Source organism: Triticum urartu, chromosome 5 (genome assembly GCF_003073215.2).
Source record: "Triticum urartu cultivar G1812 chromosome 5, Tu2.1, whole genome shotgun sequence".
In the NCBI taxonomy this organism is placed as follows: Eukaryota; Viridiplantae; Streptophyta; class Magnoliopsida; order Poales; family Poaceae; genus Triticum; species Triticum urartu.
This window is the reverse complement of record NC_053026.1, coordinates 418,962,575-418,976,722: the sequence shown is the minus strand read 5'-3', so window position 1 is coordinate 418,976,722 and position 14,148 is coordinate 418,962,575.

Sequence of the window (14,148 nt, the reverse complement as noted above, 5' to 3'; positions counted from 1 at the left end):
TAGCCTACCTGTGGCCCATTACTCTGACAATGGGCTATGGAGACACCCATCAATTGATGTCAATGCGAGGAGTAGGGATTCCCATGCAACGGATGCACTAGAGCTATAAATGTATGAAAGCTCAACAAAAGAAACTAAGTGGGTGTGCATCCAACTTTCTTGCTTACGAAGACCTAGGGCATTTGAGGAAGCCCATCATTGGAATATACAAGCCAAGTTCTATAATGAAAATTTTCCCCTAGTATATGAAAGAGACAACATAAGAGACTCTCTATCATGAAGATCATGATGCTACTTTGAAGCACAAGTGTGGTAAATGGATAGTAGCATTGCCCCTTTTCTCTTTTTCTCTCATTTTTTTGGCCTCCTTTATTTATTTATTTTTTATTTTTCGTCCAGAGTCTCATCCTAACTTGTGGGGGAATCATAGTCTCCATCATCCTTTCCTCACATGGTACAATGCTCTAATAATGAAGATCATCACACTTTTATTTACTTACAACTCAAGAATTACAACTTGATACTTAGAACAAAATATGACTCGATGTGAATGCCTCCGGTAGTGTACCGGGATATGCAATGACTCAAGAGTGACATGTATAAAAAATGAATGGTGGCCTTGCCACAAATATGATGCCAACTACATGATCATGCAAAGCAATATGACAATGATGGAGCATATCATAATAAATGGAATGGTGGAAAGTTGCTTGGCAATATATCTCGGAATGGCTATGGAAATGCCATAATAGGTAGGTATGGTGGCTGTTTTGAGGAAGACATAAGGAGGCTTATGTGTGATAGAGCATATCATATCACAGGGTTTGGATGCACCGGCGAAGTTTGCACCAACTCTCGAGGTGAGAAAGGGCAATGCACGATAGCGAAGAGGCTAGCAATGATGGAAGGATGAGAGTGCGTGTAATCAATGGACTCAACATTAGTCATAAAGAACTCACATACTTATTGCAAAAATCTACAAGTCATCAAACCCAAAGCACTACGCGCATGCTCCTAGGGGGGGATAGATTGGTAGGAAAAGACCATCGGTTGTCCACGACCACCACTCATAAGGAAAGCAATCAAAGAACACCTCATGCTTCAAATTTGTCACACAACGGTTACCATATGTGCATGCTACGGGACTTGCAAACCCCAACACAAGTATTTCTCAATTTCACAATTACTCAACTAGCATGACTCTAATATCACCATCTTTGTATCTCAAAACAATTATCAGTATCACACTTTTCATAGTTTTTAGTGCACTCTATATTAAAGTTTTTATTATATCCCGCTTGGATGCCCATCATATTAGGACTAAATTCATAACCAAAGAAAATTACCATGTTGTTCTAAAGACTCAAAATAATATAAGTGAAGTATTATAGTTCATATGTTTCTTCAAAATAAAACTACCATCGTGCTCTAAAAGATATAAGTGAAGCACTAGAGCAAACGACAAACTACTCCGAAAGATATAAGTGAAGATCAATGAGTAGTTGAATAATTATGTAACTATGTGAAGACTCTCTAACATTTAATAATTTCAGATCTTGGCATATTATTCAAACAGCAAGAAAACCTAAATAAAATAAAATGATGCTCCAAGAAAAACACATATCATGTGGTGAATAAAAATATAGCTCCAAGTAAAGTTACCGATGAACGAAGACGAAAGAGGGGATGCCATCCAGGTCATCCCCAAGCTTAGGATCTTTGTTGTCCTTGAATATTACCTTGGGGTGCCTTGGGCATCCCCAAGCTTAGGCTCTTGCCACTCCTTATTCCATAGTCCATCGAATCTTTACCCAAAACTTGAAAACTTCACAACACAAAACTCAACATAAAACTCGAAGCTCCGTTAGTATAAGAAAATAAATCACTACTTTTGGTACTGTTGTGAACTCATTATTTATTTATATTGATGTAATATCTACTGTATTCCAACTTTTCTATGGTTCATACCCTCCGATACTACTCATAGATTAATCAAAATAAGCAAACAACACATAGAAAACAGAATCTGTCAAAAACAGAACAGTCTGTAGTAATCTGTATCATTTGAATACTTCTGTAACTCCAAAAATTCTGTAATAAATTGTTGGACGTGGGGAATTTGTCTATTAATCTTCTGCAAAAAGAATCAACCTAAGATCACTCTCCAGTAAAAAAATGGCAGATAATCTCGTGAGCGCAAGAGTTTCTGTTTTTTATAGCAAGATCGCAAAGACTTCACCCAAGTCTTGCCAAAGGTTCTACTTGGCACAAACACTAATTAAAACATAAAACCACATATAAACAGAGGCTAGATTAATTATTTATTACTAAACAGGAGCAAACGTCAAAGAACAAAAATAAAATTGGGTTGCCTCCCAACAAGCGCTATTGTTTAACGCCCCTAGCTAGGCATGATGATTTCAATGATGCTCGCATAAGATAAGAATTGAAACATAACGGGAGCGTCATGAAGCATATGAGTAGCACATTTAAGCCTAACCCACTTCCTATGCCTAGGGATTTTGTGAGCAAACAACTTATGGGAACAATAATTAACTAGCATAGGAAGGCAAAACAAGCATAACTTTAAAACTTTAAGCACATAGAGAGGAAACTTGATATTATTGCAATTCCTACAAGCATATATTCCTCCATCATAATACTTCTCAGTAGCATCATGAATAAATTCAACAATATAACCATCACATAAAGCATTCTTTTCATGATCTACAAGCATAGAAAATTTACTACTCTCTACATAAGCAAAATTCTTCTCAATCGGAATAGTGGGAGTATCATAAGAAACTCGAATACTATAAATTGTTTCCACATTAAAAGAGTAATGTTCATAAAAATGGTAATCATGACAAGTTTTGTAAATATAATCATCACTACTTTTTATAACATAAGTATCATCACAATAATCATCCTAAGTAGCAACTTTGTTCTCATCATAATCAATTGAAACCTCTTCCAAGATAGTTGAATCATTACTAAATAAAGTCCTGACCTCTCCAAATCCACTTTTATAATTATCACAATAAGATTCAATACCCTCCAAAATAGTGGGATCATTGCTTCTTAAAGTTGACACTCTTCCAAACCTACTTTCATCAATATCATCATAAATAGGAGGCATGCTATCAGCATAATAAATTTGCTCATCAAAACTTGGGAGACTAAAAATATCGTCTTCATTAAACATAGCATCCCCAAGCTTGGGACAAACATTAATTGTAGAAAATAAATTTTCAATAATGTCATTCTCATCAAACATAGAATCCCCAAGGTGGGGCCTTTTCATATCATAAGGATAATCACTCTCATCATTAATAGCATGGATAGCACCAATAGTATAGCAATTATCATCATCACAATGAGTAGTAGGAGCAACATCATTTGAGAGGGATGCCTTTCTACCTTTGCTTCTCCGTCTTATCTTTTTCTTCTTTGCATCATGTGTGGGTTTAATCCTCTTTTTGGAGCTCCTTATTAATGAGATTGGTTGAATAGAAGGCTCCTCCTCGTTACCTGATTCATCATAAGAAATAATAGGAGGATATTGGGAAGTATCTTCCCTTTCATTAGTATTCCCTTCATCTTATATTTGTTTTCTTGTGTTTATGTAATTGGCAATATAAGGATTTTCAATGCAATTCACCGCAAAATACATAAAAACTTCTTCTAGATCAAAATCAAGAACTCTCTCAAGGGAAAATTCTAGAATATCCTTAGTTATACGTTTCATTTCTTAATAACCCAAAAGCAAACTAAGTTCATTATGATGTGCAAGGGAAATCAAGTCATCACAATTTTTGGAAATGATACGATCATGAAACAATTTGCATTGGAGATTTAGATGATCACATTCATTGCAAAGTTCACAAGGATGGCAAAGAAATTTTAAATTTCCAGCACAAGCATCTAGCCTCTCTTGCAACCATTTAGTTTCTAAATACTTATGCCTCTTGCAAAATATATCTTCCCTATTTGGCGTGTACTTGCAAACTCTATGCACTCCACAAAAATTGACATGCTTATAAGAGACATTTTCATCATGACTAGTGCAATCATCATTAGTACTATGGATATTCAAAGAGTTCATACTAACAACATTGCAATCATGATCTTCATTCAAATATTTAGTGCCAAACATTTTTAATGCATTCTTCTTCTAACATTTTGGCACAATTATTGGAATCCTTATTTTCACGAAAGATATTAAAAAGATGCAGCATATGAGGCACCCTAAATTCCATTTTTTGGTAGTTTTCTTTTATAAACCAAACTAGTGATAAAAAAAGAAACCAAAAGACTTGATTGCAAGATCTAAAGATATACCTTCAAGCACCCACCTCCCCGGCAACGACGCCAGAAGAGAGATTGATGTACACAACCTTCTTCTTGTAAACATTGTTGGGCCTCCAAGTGCAGAGGTTTGTAGGACAGTAGCAATTTTCCCTCAAGTGGATGACCTAAGGTTTATCAATCCGTGGGAGGCGTAGCATGAAGATGGTCTCTCTCAAACAACCCTGGAACCAAATAACAAAGAGTCTCTTGTGTCACCAACACACCCAATACAATGGTAAATTGTATAGGTGCACTAGTTCGACGAAGAGATGGTGATACAAGTGCAATATGGATGGTAGATATAGGTTTTTGTAATCTGAAAATATAAAAACAACAAGGTAGCAAGCGATAAAAGTGAGCGAAAACAGTATTGCAATGCTAGGAAACAAGGCATAGGGTTCCTACTTTCACTAGTGCAAGTTCTCTCGACAATAATAACGTAATTGGATCATATAACAATCCCTCAACGTGCAACAAAGAGTCACTCCAAAGTCACTAATAGCGGAGAACAAGCGAAGAGATTATTGTAGGGTACGAAACCACCTCAAAGTTATGCTTTCTGATCGATATATTCAAGAGTCCGTAGTAAAATAACACGAAGCTATTCTTTCCATTCGATCTATCCTAGAGTTCGTACTAGAATAACACCTTAAGACACAAATCAACCAAAACCCTAATGTCGCCTAGATACTCCAATGTCACCTCAAGTATCTGTGGGTATGATTATACGATATGCACCACACAATCTCAGATTCATCTATTCAAACCAAAACAAAGTACTTCAAAGAGTGCTCCAAAGTTTCTACCGGAGAGTCAAGACGAAAACGTGTGCCAACCCCTATGCATAGATTCCCAAGGTCACAGAACCCGCAAGTTGATCACCAAAACATACATGAAGTGAATCAATAGAATACCCCATTGTCACCATGGGTATCCCACGCAAGACATACATCAAGTGTTCTCAAATCCTTAAAGATTCAATCCGATAAGATAACTTCAAAGGGAAACTCAATCCATTATAAGAGAGTAGAGGGGGAGAAACATCATAAGATCCAAATATAATAGCAAAGCTCGCGATACATCAAGATCGTGCAGAATCAAGAACACGAGAGAGAGAGAGAGAGAGAGAGAGAGAGAGAGAGATCAAACACATAGCTACTGGTACATACCCTCAGCCCCGAGGGTGAACTACTCCCTCCTCGTCATGGAGAGCACCGGGATAATGAAGATGGCCACCGGTGAGGGATCCCCCCTACGGTAGGGTGCCGGAACGGGGTCCCGATTGGTTTTTGGTGGCTACAGAGGCTTGCGGCGGCAGAACTCTCGATCTCGGTTATTTTCTGGAGGTTTGGGTAGTTATAGCAATTTTTGGCGTAGGTCTCACATCAGGGGGTCTCCGAGTTGTCCATGAGATAGGGGGACGCGCCCAGGAGGGTAGGGAGCCCCCACCCTCATGGACGGCTCGGGACTCTTCTGGCCCAACTCTTTTTCTCCGGGGGCTTCTTTTGGTCCATAAAAAATAATCAAAAATTGGCAAGTCAATTGGACTCCGTTTGGTATTCCTTTTCTGTAAAACTCAAAAACAAGGAAAAAACAGAATCTGGCACTAGGCTCTAGGTTAATAGGTTAGTCCCAACAATAATATAAAATAGCATATAAATGTATATAAAACATCCAAGATGGATAATATAATAGCATGGAACAATAAAAAATTATAGATATGTTGCAGACGTATCAAGCATCCCCAAGCTTAATTCCTGCTCTTCCTCGAGCATGGAACAATAAAAAATTATAGATACATTGGAGACGTATCAGACACCAAGACCTCCAGAACGGGAGCGGCCTCCCGAGGAGCGGAGATTTCTATGTAGGTACCCAGCCTCACGAGGCTGCAATGACGTGAGCCATGATGACCATGGCCAGGTGAAAGTGCAACTATCCCTGGGTGCTTTTGGTAATTCCTAACAACATATAGCTCATTGAGCTAATGCTATTTCAAGATAAATATTTCAGGAAAGCTCAATGATTGGCATGGCATGGATTAGAAATGTGGACCCCTCAAAATGCTAAGGACAAAGGATTGGCTCAAGCTCAAAAGCTCAAGACTCTACATTTTACTTTTAGTGATCCAAGATCACATTGAGTCCATAGGAAAAGCCAATACTATTAAAAGGGGATGAGGTGTTGCTTAATGGGTTACTTGCTCAAAGTTCTTAGTGATATGCTCCAAAACCCTCAACCACTTTCTCATATCCACATATGTCCCAAACCAAAAGTCAAACTCGGCCCCACCGAAACTTCCTATCCGGCGCCAGCGAGTTCAGTTGACATAGCCACTGCCACAATACCCTAGTCATTTCAGTCTCACCGATAGGGATCTCAGTCTCACCGAGATGGGATTCTAAACTCTCGGTTTCCCTTCGTAACGTTTCGTTCCAACCGAGATGAGCGATCGGTCCCACCGAGTTCGCAATGCGAACTCTCTGTTTCCCCTTCGTAACGTTTCGGTCTCACCGAGAAGAGGAATCGTTCCCACCGAGTTTGCCTGACCAACTCTCTGGTTAGCTTATTACCAAAATCGATCCCACCAAGTTTGTATAATCGGTCTCACCGAGATTACGTTATGCCCAAACCCTAATGAAATCGGTCCCACCGAGTTGACTTGTAGGTCCCACCGAAAATCCTAACGTTCACATTTTGAACTAAGTCGGTCTGACCGAGTTTCATTATTCGGTCCCACCGAGTTTGGTGATTTGTGTGTAATGGTTAGATTTTCTGTGGAGGCTATATATACCCCTCCACCCACACTTCATTCAAGGAGAGAGCCATCAGAATATGCCTACACTTCCATCATACATTTTCTGAGAGAGAACCACCTACTCATGTGTTGAGGTCAAGATATTCCATTCCAACCATATGAATCTTGATCTCTAGCCTTCTCCAAGTTGCTTTCCACTCAAATCATCTTTCCACCAAATCCAAATCTGTGTGAGAGAGTTGAGTGTTGGGGAGACTATCATTTGAAGCACAAGAGCAAGGAGTTCATCATCAACACACCATCTATTACCTTTTGGAGAGTGGTGTCTCCTAGATTGGTTAGGTGTCACTTGGGAGCCTCCATCAAGATTGTGGAGTTGAACCAAGGAGTTTGTACGGGCAAGGAGATCGCCTACTTCTTGAAGATCTACCCTAGTGAGGCAATTCCTTCGTGGGCAATGGCCATGGTGGGATAGACAAGGTTGCTTCTTCGTGGACCCTTCATGGGTGGAGCCCTCCGTGGACTCGTGCAACCGTTACCCTTCGTGGGTTGAAGTCTCCATCAACGTGGATGTACGATAGCACCACCTATCAGAACCACGCCAAAAATCTCCGTGTCTACATTGCGTTTGCTCCCTCCAAACTCCTCCCTTTACCTTCATATGCAATGTTTTACATTCCGCTACTATACTCTTAGAATTGCATGTGTAGGTTGTTTACTTGACTAGTGCCTAGTTGCTAAAATCTGCCAACACTTAAAATTGGTAAAAGGCTAGGTTTTTATTTGGTCAAGTAGTCTAATCACCACCCTATAGACATACTTTCGATCCTACAAGTGGTATCAGAGCTTTGGTCTCCATTTGCCTTAATTTCCATAGCTTTTGGTGATCACAGCCTTGGTTTCACAACCTAGGAGAGTATAGCGTCTAGCGAGGGAAATTAACACCGTAGAGGTCCTTACATTGATGGTACTTATTTTGCTAGTTGGAAGCATAAGATGAAAATGCTTATTCTTGGACATAACCCCGCCGTTTGGGCTATTGTGTGTATTGGCTTGCAAGGTGAATTCTTTGATGGGAGAGAACCAAACTGTGAAGCTACCACAGAAGAGTTGAAGATGTTGCAATACAATGCTCAAGCTTGTGATATTCTCTTCAACGGATTGTGCCCCGAAGAATTCAACAAAATCATCCGTCTTGAGAATGCAAAGGAAATTTGGGATACTTTGATTGATATGCACGAAGGTACCGACTTCGTCAAGGAATCCAAATTGGATGTGCTTCAAAGTCAACTTGACATGTTCAAAATGAAGGATGGTGAAGGTGTCGCTGAAATGTACTCTAGGCTTTCTCTCATCACAAATGAGATTTCCGGTTTAGGAAATGAATAGATGACCGATATATTCATCAGCAAGAAGATCCTAAGAGCATTGGATGGAAAATATGATACCGTGTGCACATTGATCCAAATGATGCCCGATTACAAAGATCTCAAGCCTACGGAAGTCATTGGAAGAATTGTTGCTCGTTAGATGCCACTTAAGGATAAGGAAGAGCTCCACAACAAGTCAAGCGGTGCTTACAAAGCCTCATGTGATGCTCCCACATCATCAAGTGAGAAACAAACCTTCAATGAAGAATTGAGCCTAATGGTGAAGAACTTCAACAAGTTCTACAAGAGTAGAAGTAAGGAGATAAGTTCCAAGTCAAGCTCCTACAATGACAAAAGATCTTCAAGTGGTGAACGAAATTGCTACAATTGTGGAAGACCCGGACACTACTCCAATGAGTGTACGACTCCCTACAAAAGAAGAGAAGATTATCCTAAAAGAAGAAGTAGAAGAGAAGAATCACCACCAAGAGAGAGAGAAGGAGTAGAGATGATCGTTATGAGCGTAGATTCTCTCAGAGAAGCAAGGATTCGGAAAGGAAGGACAAGTCATCAAAGAGCTACACAAAATGAAGACATCAAGCTCACGTTGGTGAATGGGTATCCGGCTCCGACTCTGACAATCACTCTGAAAGGAGTTATCACTCCGACTCTGAATATACTCAATATGAAGGTGTTGCCGGTCTAGCACTTGTGTCAACCAACTCCTACGACATATTTGACTCACCAAATGAAGGAATTGGAAGATACTTCATGGCTAAAGGCCCAAAGGTATCACACCCCGAGTATGTTGATTTCAATAGTGATGAAGATGACTTGCTAGGAGATGATGATTTACTTGTTGACAATTCTACTGATGAAAACTATGATGAACTTGCTATTAATCATGCTAATCAAGATAAAACGAATGCCGATGATAAGAAGGAGAATGAGCGTCTAACTAAAGAACTAAACACTATTAAGTTAGCTCATGAAACTATCGAGATTGAGCGTCTAACTAAAGAACTAAACACTCTTAAGTTAGCTCATGAAACTACCTTGGAAAATCATCGAGAGCTTTTAAAGACTCATGAAAAGTTACGCTTTGAAAAGCTCAACCTTGAGCAAGAGCATGGGTTCTTAAAAGCGATCAATGATGATCTTCGCAAGAAAAGTTCTTCTTACATTGCCAAGAGTTTACTCTTGTCTACTTACATGCCACAAGTTAAATCTAGCAACAAGAGTAAGAAAGATTCCTCTTCTAGTAGTAACAATAATCATGCTAAATCCAATGTTGTTGCTTCTAGTAGTTCTCTTGATTCCACTAATGATTCTCTTAGCCAAGTTACACTTGATCAAGAAAATAGCTTATTGAAAGGAATTATAGAGAAGGGTGTTTACAAGAGCCTTGTCGGAAGTAAGCAATTTGAGGAAATTATACGCAAGGAAGGAAGACACCGGGAGAATCAAGGTGTTGGTTTTGAGCGAAAGTTCAATGCCAATGGAGTTGAGTGGGAAGAATATCAATACCCCAAGACAAAGTTTTTTCCTCAACAAGAGAAGTATGATCCTACTTCTTTCCAAGGAACACAAGCTCAAGATAATCTTCCACCACAAGACCACATGCAAAAAAGGTAAGGACAAGCTTCAAGAGGAGATTGATGCATTTGAAGAAGCTTCTAAGGCCTTGGTCAAGTGGGTCCCCAAGACTTCATCAAGTTCTACTTCATCAAGTACGACTGCAACTCCAAGGATTCCCATCAAGATGGTGTGGATCCCGAAGAAGAAGGACTAGAGAGTTCTTCAGGGTGACTCCGCCAACATACTTCACTCATATCTTTGGCAAGGACATGTGCAAACCACTTCCACGTCTTGCACTAGTTCAAGGAGTCACAAACCCTCTTGTTGGCAAGACAAGGGACAAGGTAACCTAATGCTTTCATGGACATCATCTTATGTGAACATCACTCTATGTCCATGGATATCCTTGTTTGTTCCTTATGGGACTAACCCGTGTAGGTATTGAAAGTGCAACTCACTCCAATGGATTTCTCCAAACGATCTACATCAATATTGAGCATCCACATCTTCGACACCTACATGAAGTCATCATCGACAAAACCCAAGGTTAGTTCATCCCTCTTAGGGGGGATACCACATCTAGGGGGAGCTTTACTCTAACCAATTGTGCTAAAGCAACTCTAATGGTGTGAACACAATAATGCATTATGTAAAAGTGGTAACCTCACTTGTGCTTAATCGATGAGTATGACCTACGATCAAATGTTTTCATTTGACTCCTCAGTCAATATACTCATATATAGATGACCTAGTCATCGCCAATTGCTTGATAGCTGCTAGAGTGTTTGTGCATGCTTTGTCACATATTTCATTTGCCATTTTATTATGTGAGCATGGTGGTTGCATATTTTACTCATTCGAGGACATCCATTTGTTGTTTTGTTTGTTTGGATTTTTCTCTTTAGTCAAATGGATGGACAAGAATGCCTAAGAACTCCCTCTAGCTATATATGCTTTACTTGTCTCAAACTCTATTCATGCTACGTCACAAAGTTTGATCAAGTCAGATTCGAACCACTCGGTGTGAGGAGCACTCGGAGTCCCCGATTCTTCATAGACTTAAACTTCCTAAACCTCTTTGTGCTTTTCGGCATGATCGAGTCATCCACTTCGGTAGATCACTAAGTTGATCTAGGCTTTCCATCTCGGTGCAACCGATTTGAAATTTTCGGTCACACTGAGTTGCAGTAACTGCTTGCGATTCTGCATCTCGGTGCCACCGAGTTGTTCCACTCGGTCACACCGACAGGGTCGGGATATATAAACCCACGGGTGAGATTTTGGAAATTTCTTCAAACTCCTCAGCCTGCGCGTGTGTCCTGCTCTGCCTCTTCGGGTCTTCGGATCGTCTTCTCGCCGCCAGCGACCTCCCGTCGTTGGTTTCCATCGCCGTCAATGGAAATCTGCTCCGTCGTTGCCGCCGTACACTATTAGGGAAAACCTTATACACAGAATCTTAGCAGCAGCGCGGTCTAAAAACAGGCGCTACTGCTAATTAGCAGCAATGAGCTTTAGAAAAGAGCGCTGCTAATGACTGAGTAGCAGTAGCGCTCTAGGTGAAAAGAGCGCTACTACTATAATTGCCACGGTGTTGCCTCCAAGCTAGATATAGTAGTAGCATCCTTCCCGTGGACGCGCTACTGCTAAAGAACTTAGTAGCAGCGGTTTTGCTCAAAACTCGCTACTGCTAAGTATGACCGCAACTAATTAAGTTTAGTCCCATACTGCTAAGCGAACAAGGTATTTACCACCTTAAATATGTTGTTTCTCAACCTATCTCGAGCACTTGGTCTTCATTGAACTATATGTGTATGATTTGTGGTTGCAATATGAATCCTCGCCTGTACCTATACAGGTACAGTGAGGATTCATGTTGACTATTTAGATTATACACAAAAAAATCAATGATGACCAATGTATATTTTTGATGTTTTTACTAAACAAAAGAAATGACTGCTTCCATTAGCAGTAGCGGTTTTCTCTAAAACGCGTTGTAGATAAGTTAGCTATAGCGCGTTTTCTGTACGTGCGCTACTGCTAGTTCGAGTTAACCACCCCCCGCATCAAAATTTCGCTAAGTCCTCCTCCCCCCCCCACCGGCCTGTTCCCCTACTCCCTGTCGCCGCCGCCCGAGCCCGAGCGCGCCTGCCCTCACCGCCGCCGCCGCCGCCCGCCCTCAACCTCACTGCTGCCGCTCTCGACCACACTGTCGCCGCCCTCGACCTCACCGCCGCCGCCCTCGACCGAGCCCGCCACCCAGGACCGCCGCCCTCCCGATCCCGCGCCCGCCCTCGCCGCCCCTCCGTCGCCGAGCACCTTCCCGCCACCGTCTCTCCCTCTGTAAGCCCCCCACCCCTCCCCCACCCCCTCTCTCTTTGCTTAGTTAGTAGATGATTTTAGTAGTAGTAGATGTTAATTTAGGGTTCATAGATAATGATTTTTAGAAGTAGTGGATAATAATTACTAGTAGTGATGGTAAACTAGTTGTATAATTAGCAGTAGTACATGTTAATTAGTAGTAGATGTAGTAGTTAGATGTTAATTAGTAGTAGTAGATGTGCTAGTTTCTTTCTATTTATAGTAAGTTTATATTTAGTAAGAACTAGTTGAATTAATAGAACTAGTTTAGTTTTAGTTGAACTAGTTAAGTTTTAGTTGAACTAGTATAGTAAGTAAATTAATAACTAGTTGAACTACTTCATTTTTAGAAAGAACTAGTTTTTTTCTTTTTATATTAAGTTTATATTTAGTAAGAACTAGTTGAATTAATAGAACTAGTTGAATTAATAGAACTAGTTAAATTAATAAAACTAGTTGAATATGCCATATTTGGTGTTATTTTTTAGTTTAAGCAATTAATTCATGTTTTGGTTACACCTCCGAGTGGCCTATGTTTTACCGGAGTGTTGATTAATTTCCGTTCTGGCAAATTTCAGGCGCTCGATATGTCCTTTTTTAGCAAAGGTCATGCCGGATTTTTCCGTGAATTCTAGCATGACTTGTTCTAGAATATGTACAAGTTTAATCTTTGAATTATGAACGTAGGAAATGTCGTACTCAGACGACGACAGTCTCCCGGGGGAGTGCAGCTGGTGCCACGATGATCGAGGTATGTGCGACAGGTTCGTTCAGCTGGATGAAGATCGGCTCTTCAGCATTAAGCTCGAGGAGACCTTCGATGTTGAAACGGTACGCAACAACGACAAGTGTTTTTTCATAATTAAGCATGACTTCAACTATTTCAACGTCTAATTTTCATCTTTTACAATTTGACTAGCTTATCCCATGCCATGCAAGACGCTATGTCTTGGAGAGGATGGGTTTTGAAGACCATGAAAATTTTCAAACAAAGAAAATACACCTAAGGACCCATCATGATATCGATTTTGAAGTAAATCTGTACAATTCTCAGAGCGTAACCCATTTTGGTTGCCAAAATTGGGAAGCACTTTGCAAAATGTATGGTTTTTATGAGGGTATGATTGTCACCATGGATCTTGGTGATCCTGACATTGAGCAAGACAATGTGGACATTTGGGTCCTTGTTGATACGCTTCCAATTCTACCGCAATGTGAGTTTCTCAAACATAGTTATTAACTAATTTATATTGTTTATTTCAAAATAGTTGACAGCTTATTTCCATTGACAGCTTATTTTGAATCTTCAAAGAATGTGCAGAAGATGGTAGAAAAAACCCACTACACTGATGGCTCCGAATTAACTTATAAGAAGAAAAATCATCCGATTGCTTATTGTACTTTTTTTGAGAATTACAATACCTATTATCGAACTCCTCCAAATTATGGTGAATACGTGCCACTAGTGCACGTGTTGAACCACGATAACTTCTATGGAGATACCCTGGTAACATATTTTACTATTATGACATCCGTGCATCTTTTGCATACTTCTAAAACTAGTACATCATTGCTAACTACGAAGTTATTACTATGTTTTTCAACAGAAAATCCCGATGGATTGTGTGCCTCATCTAATGTATTACAATGGTCGCCTTGAAGTTATGAACCTACAGCCAGGTCATCCTACGGATCTCACCTGTGCATATCGAATTTCTGAAACCGGTGAACACA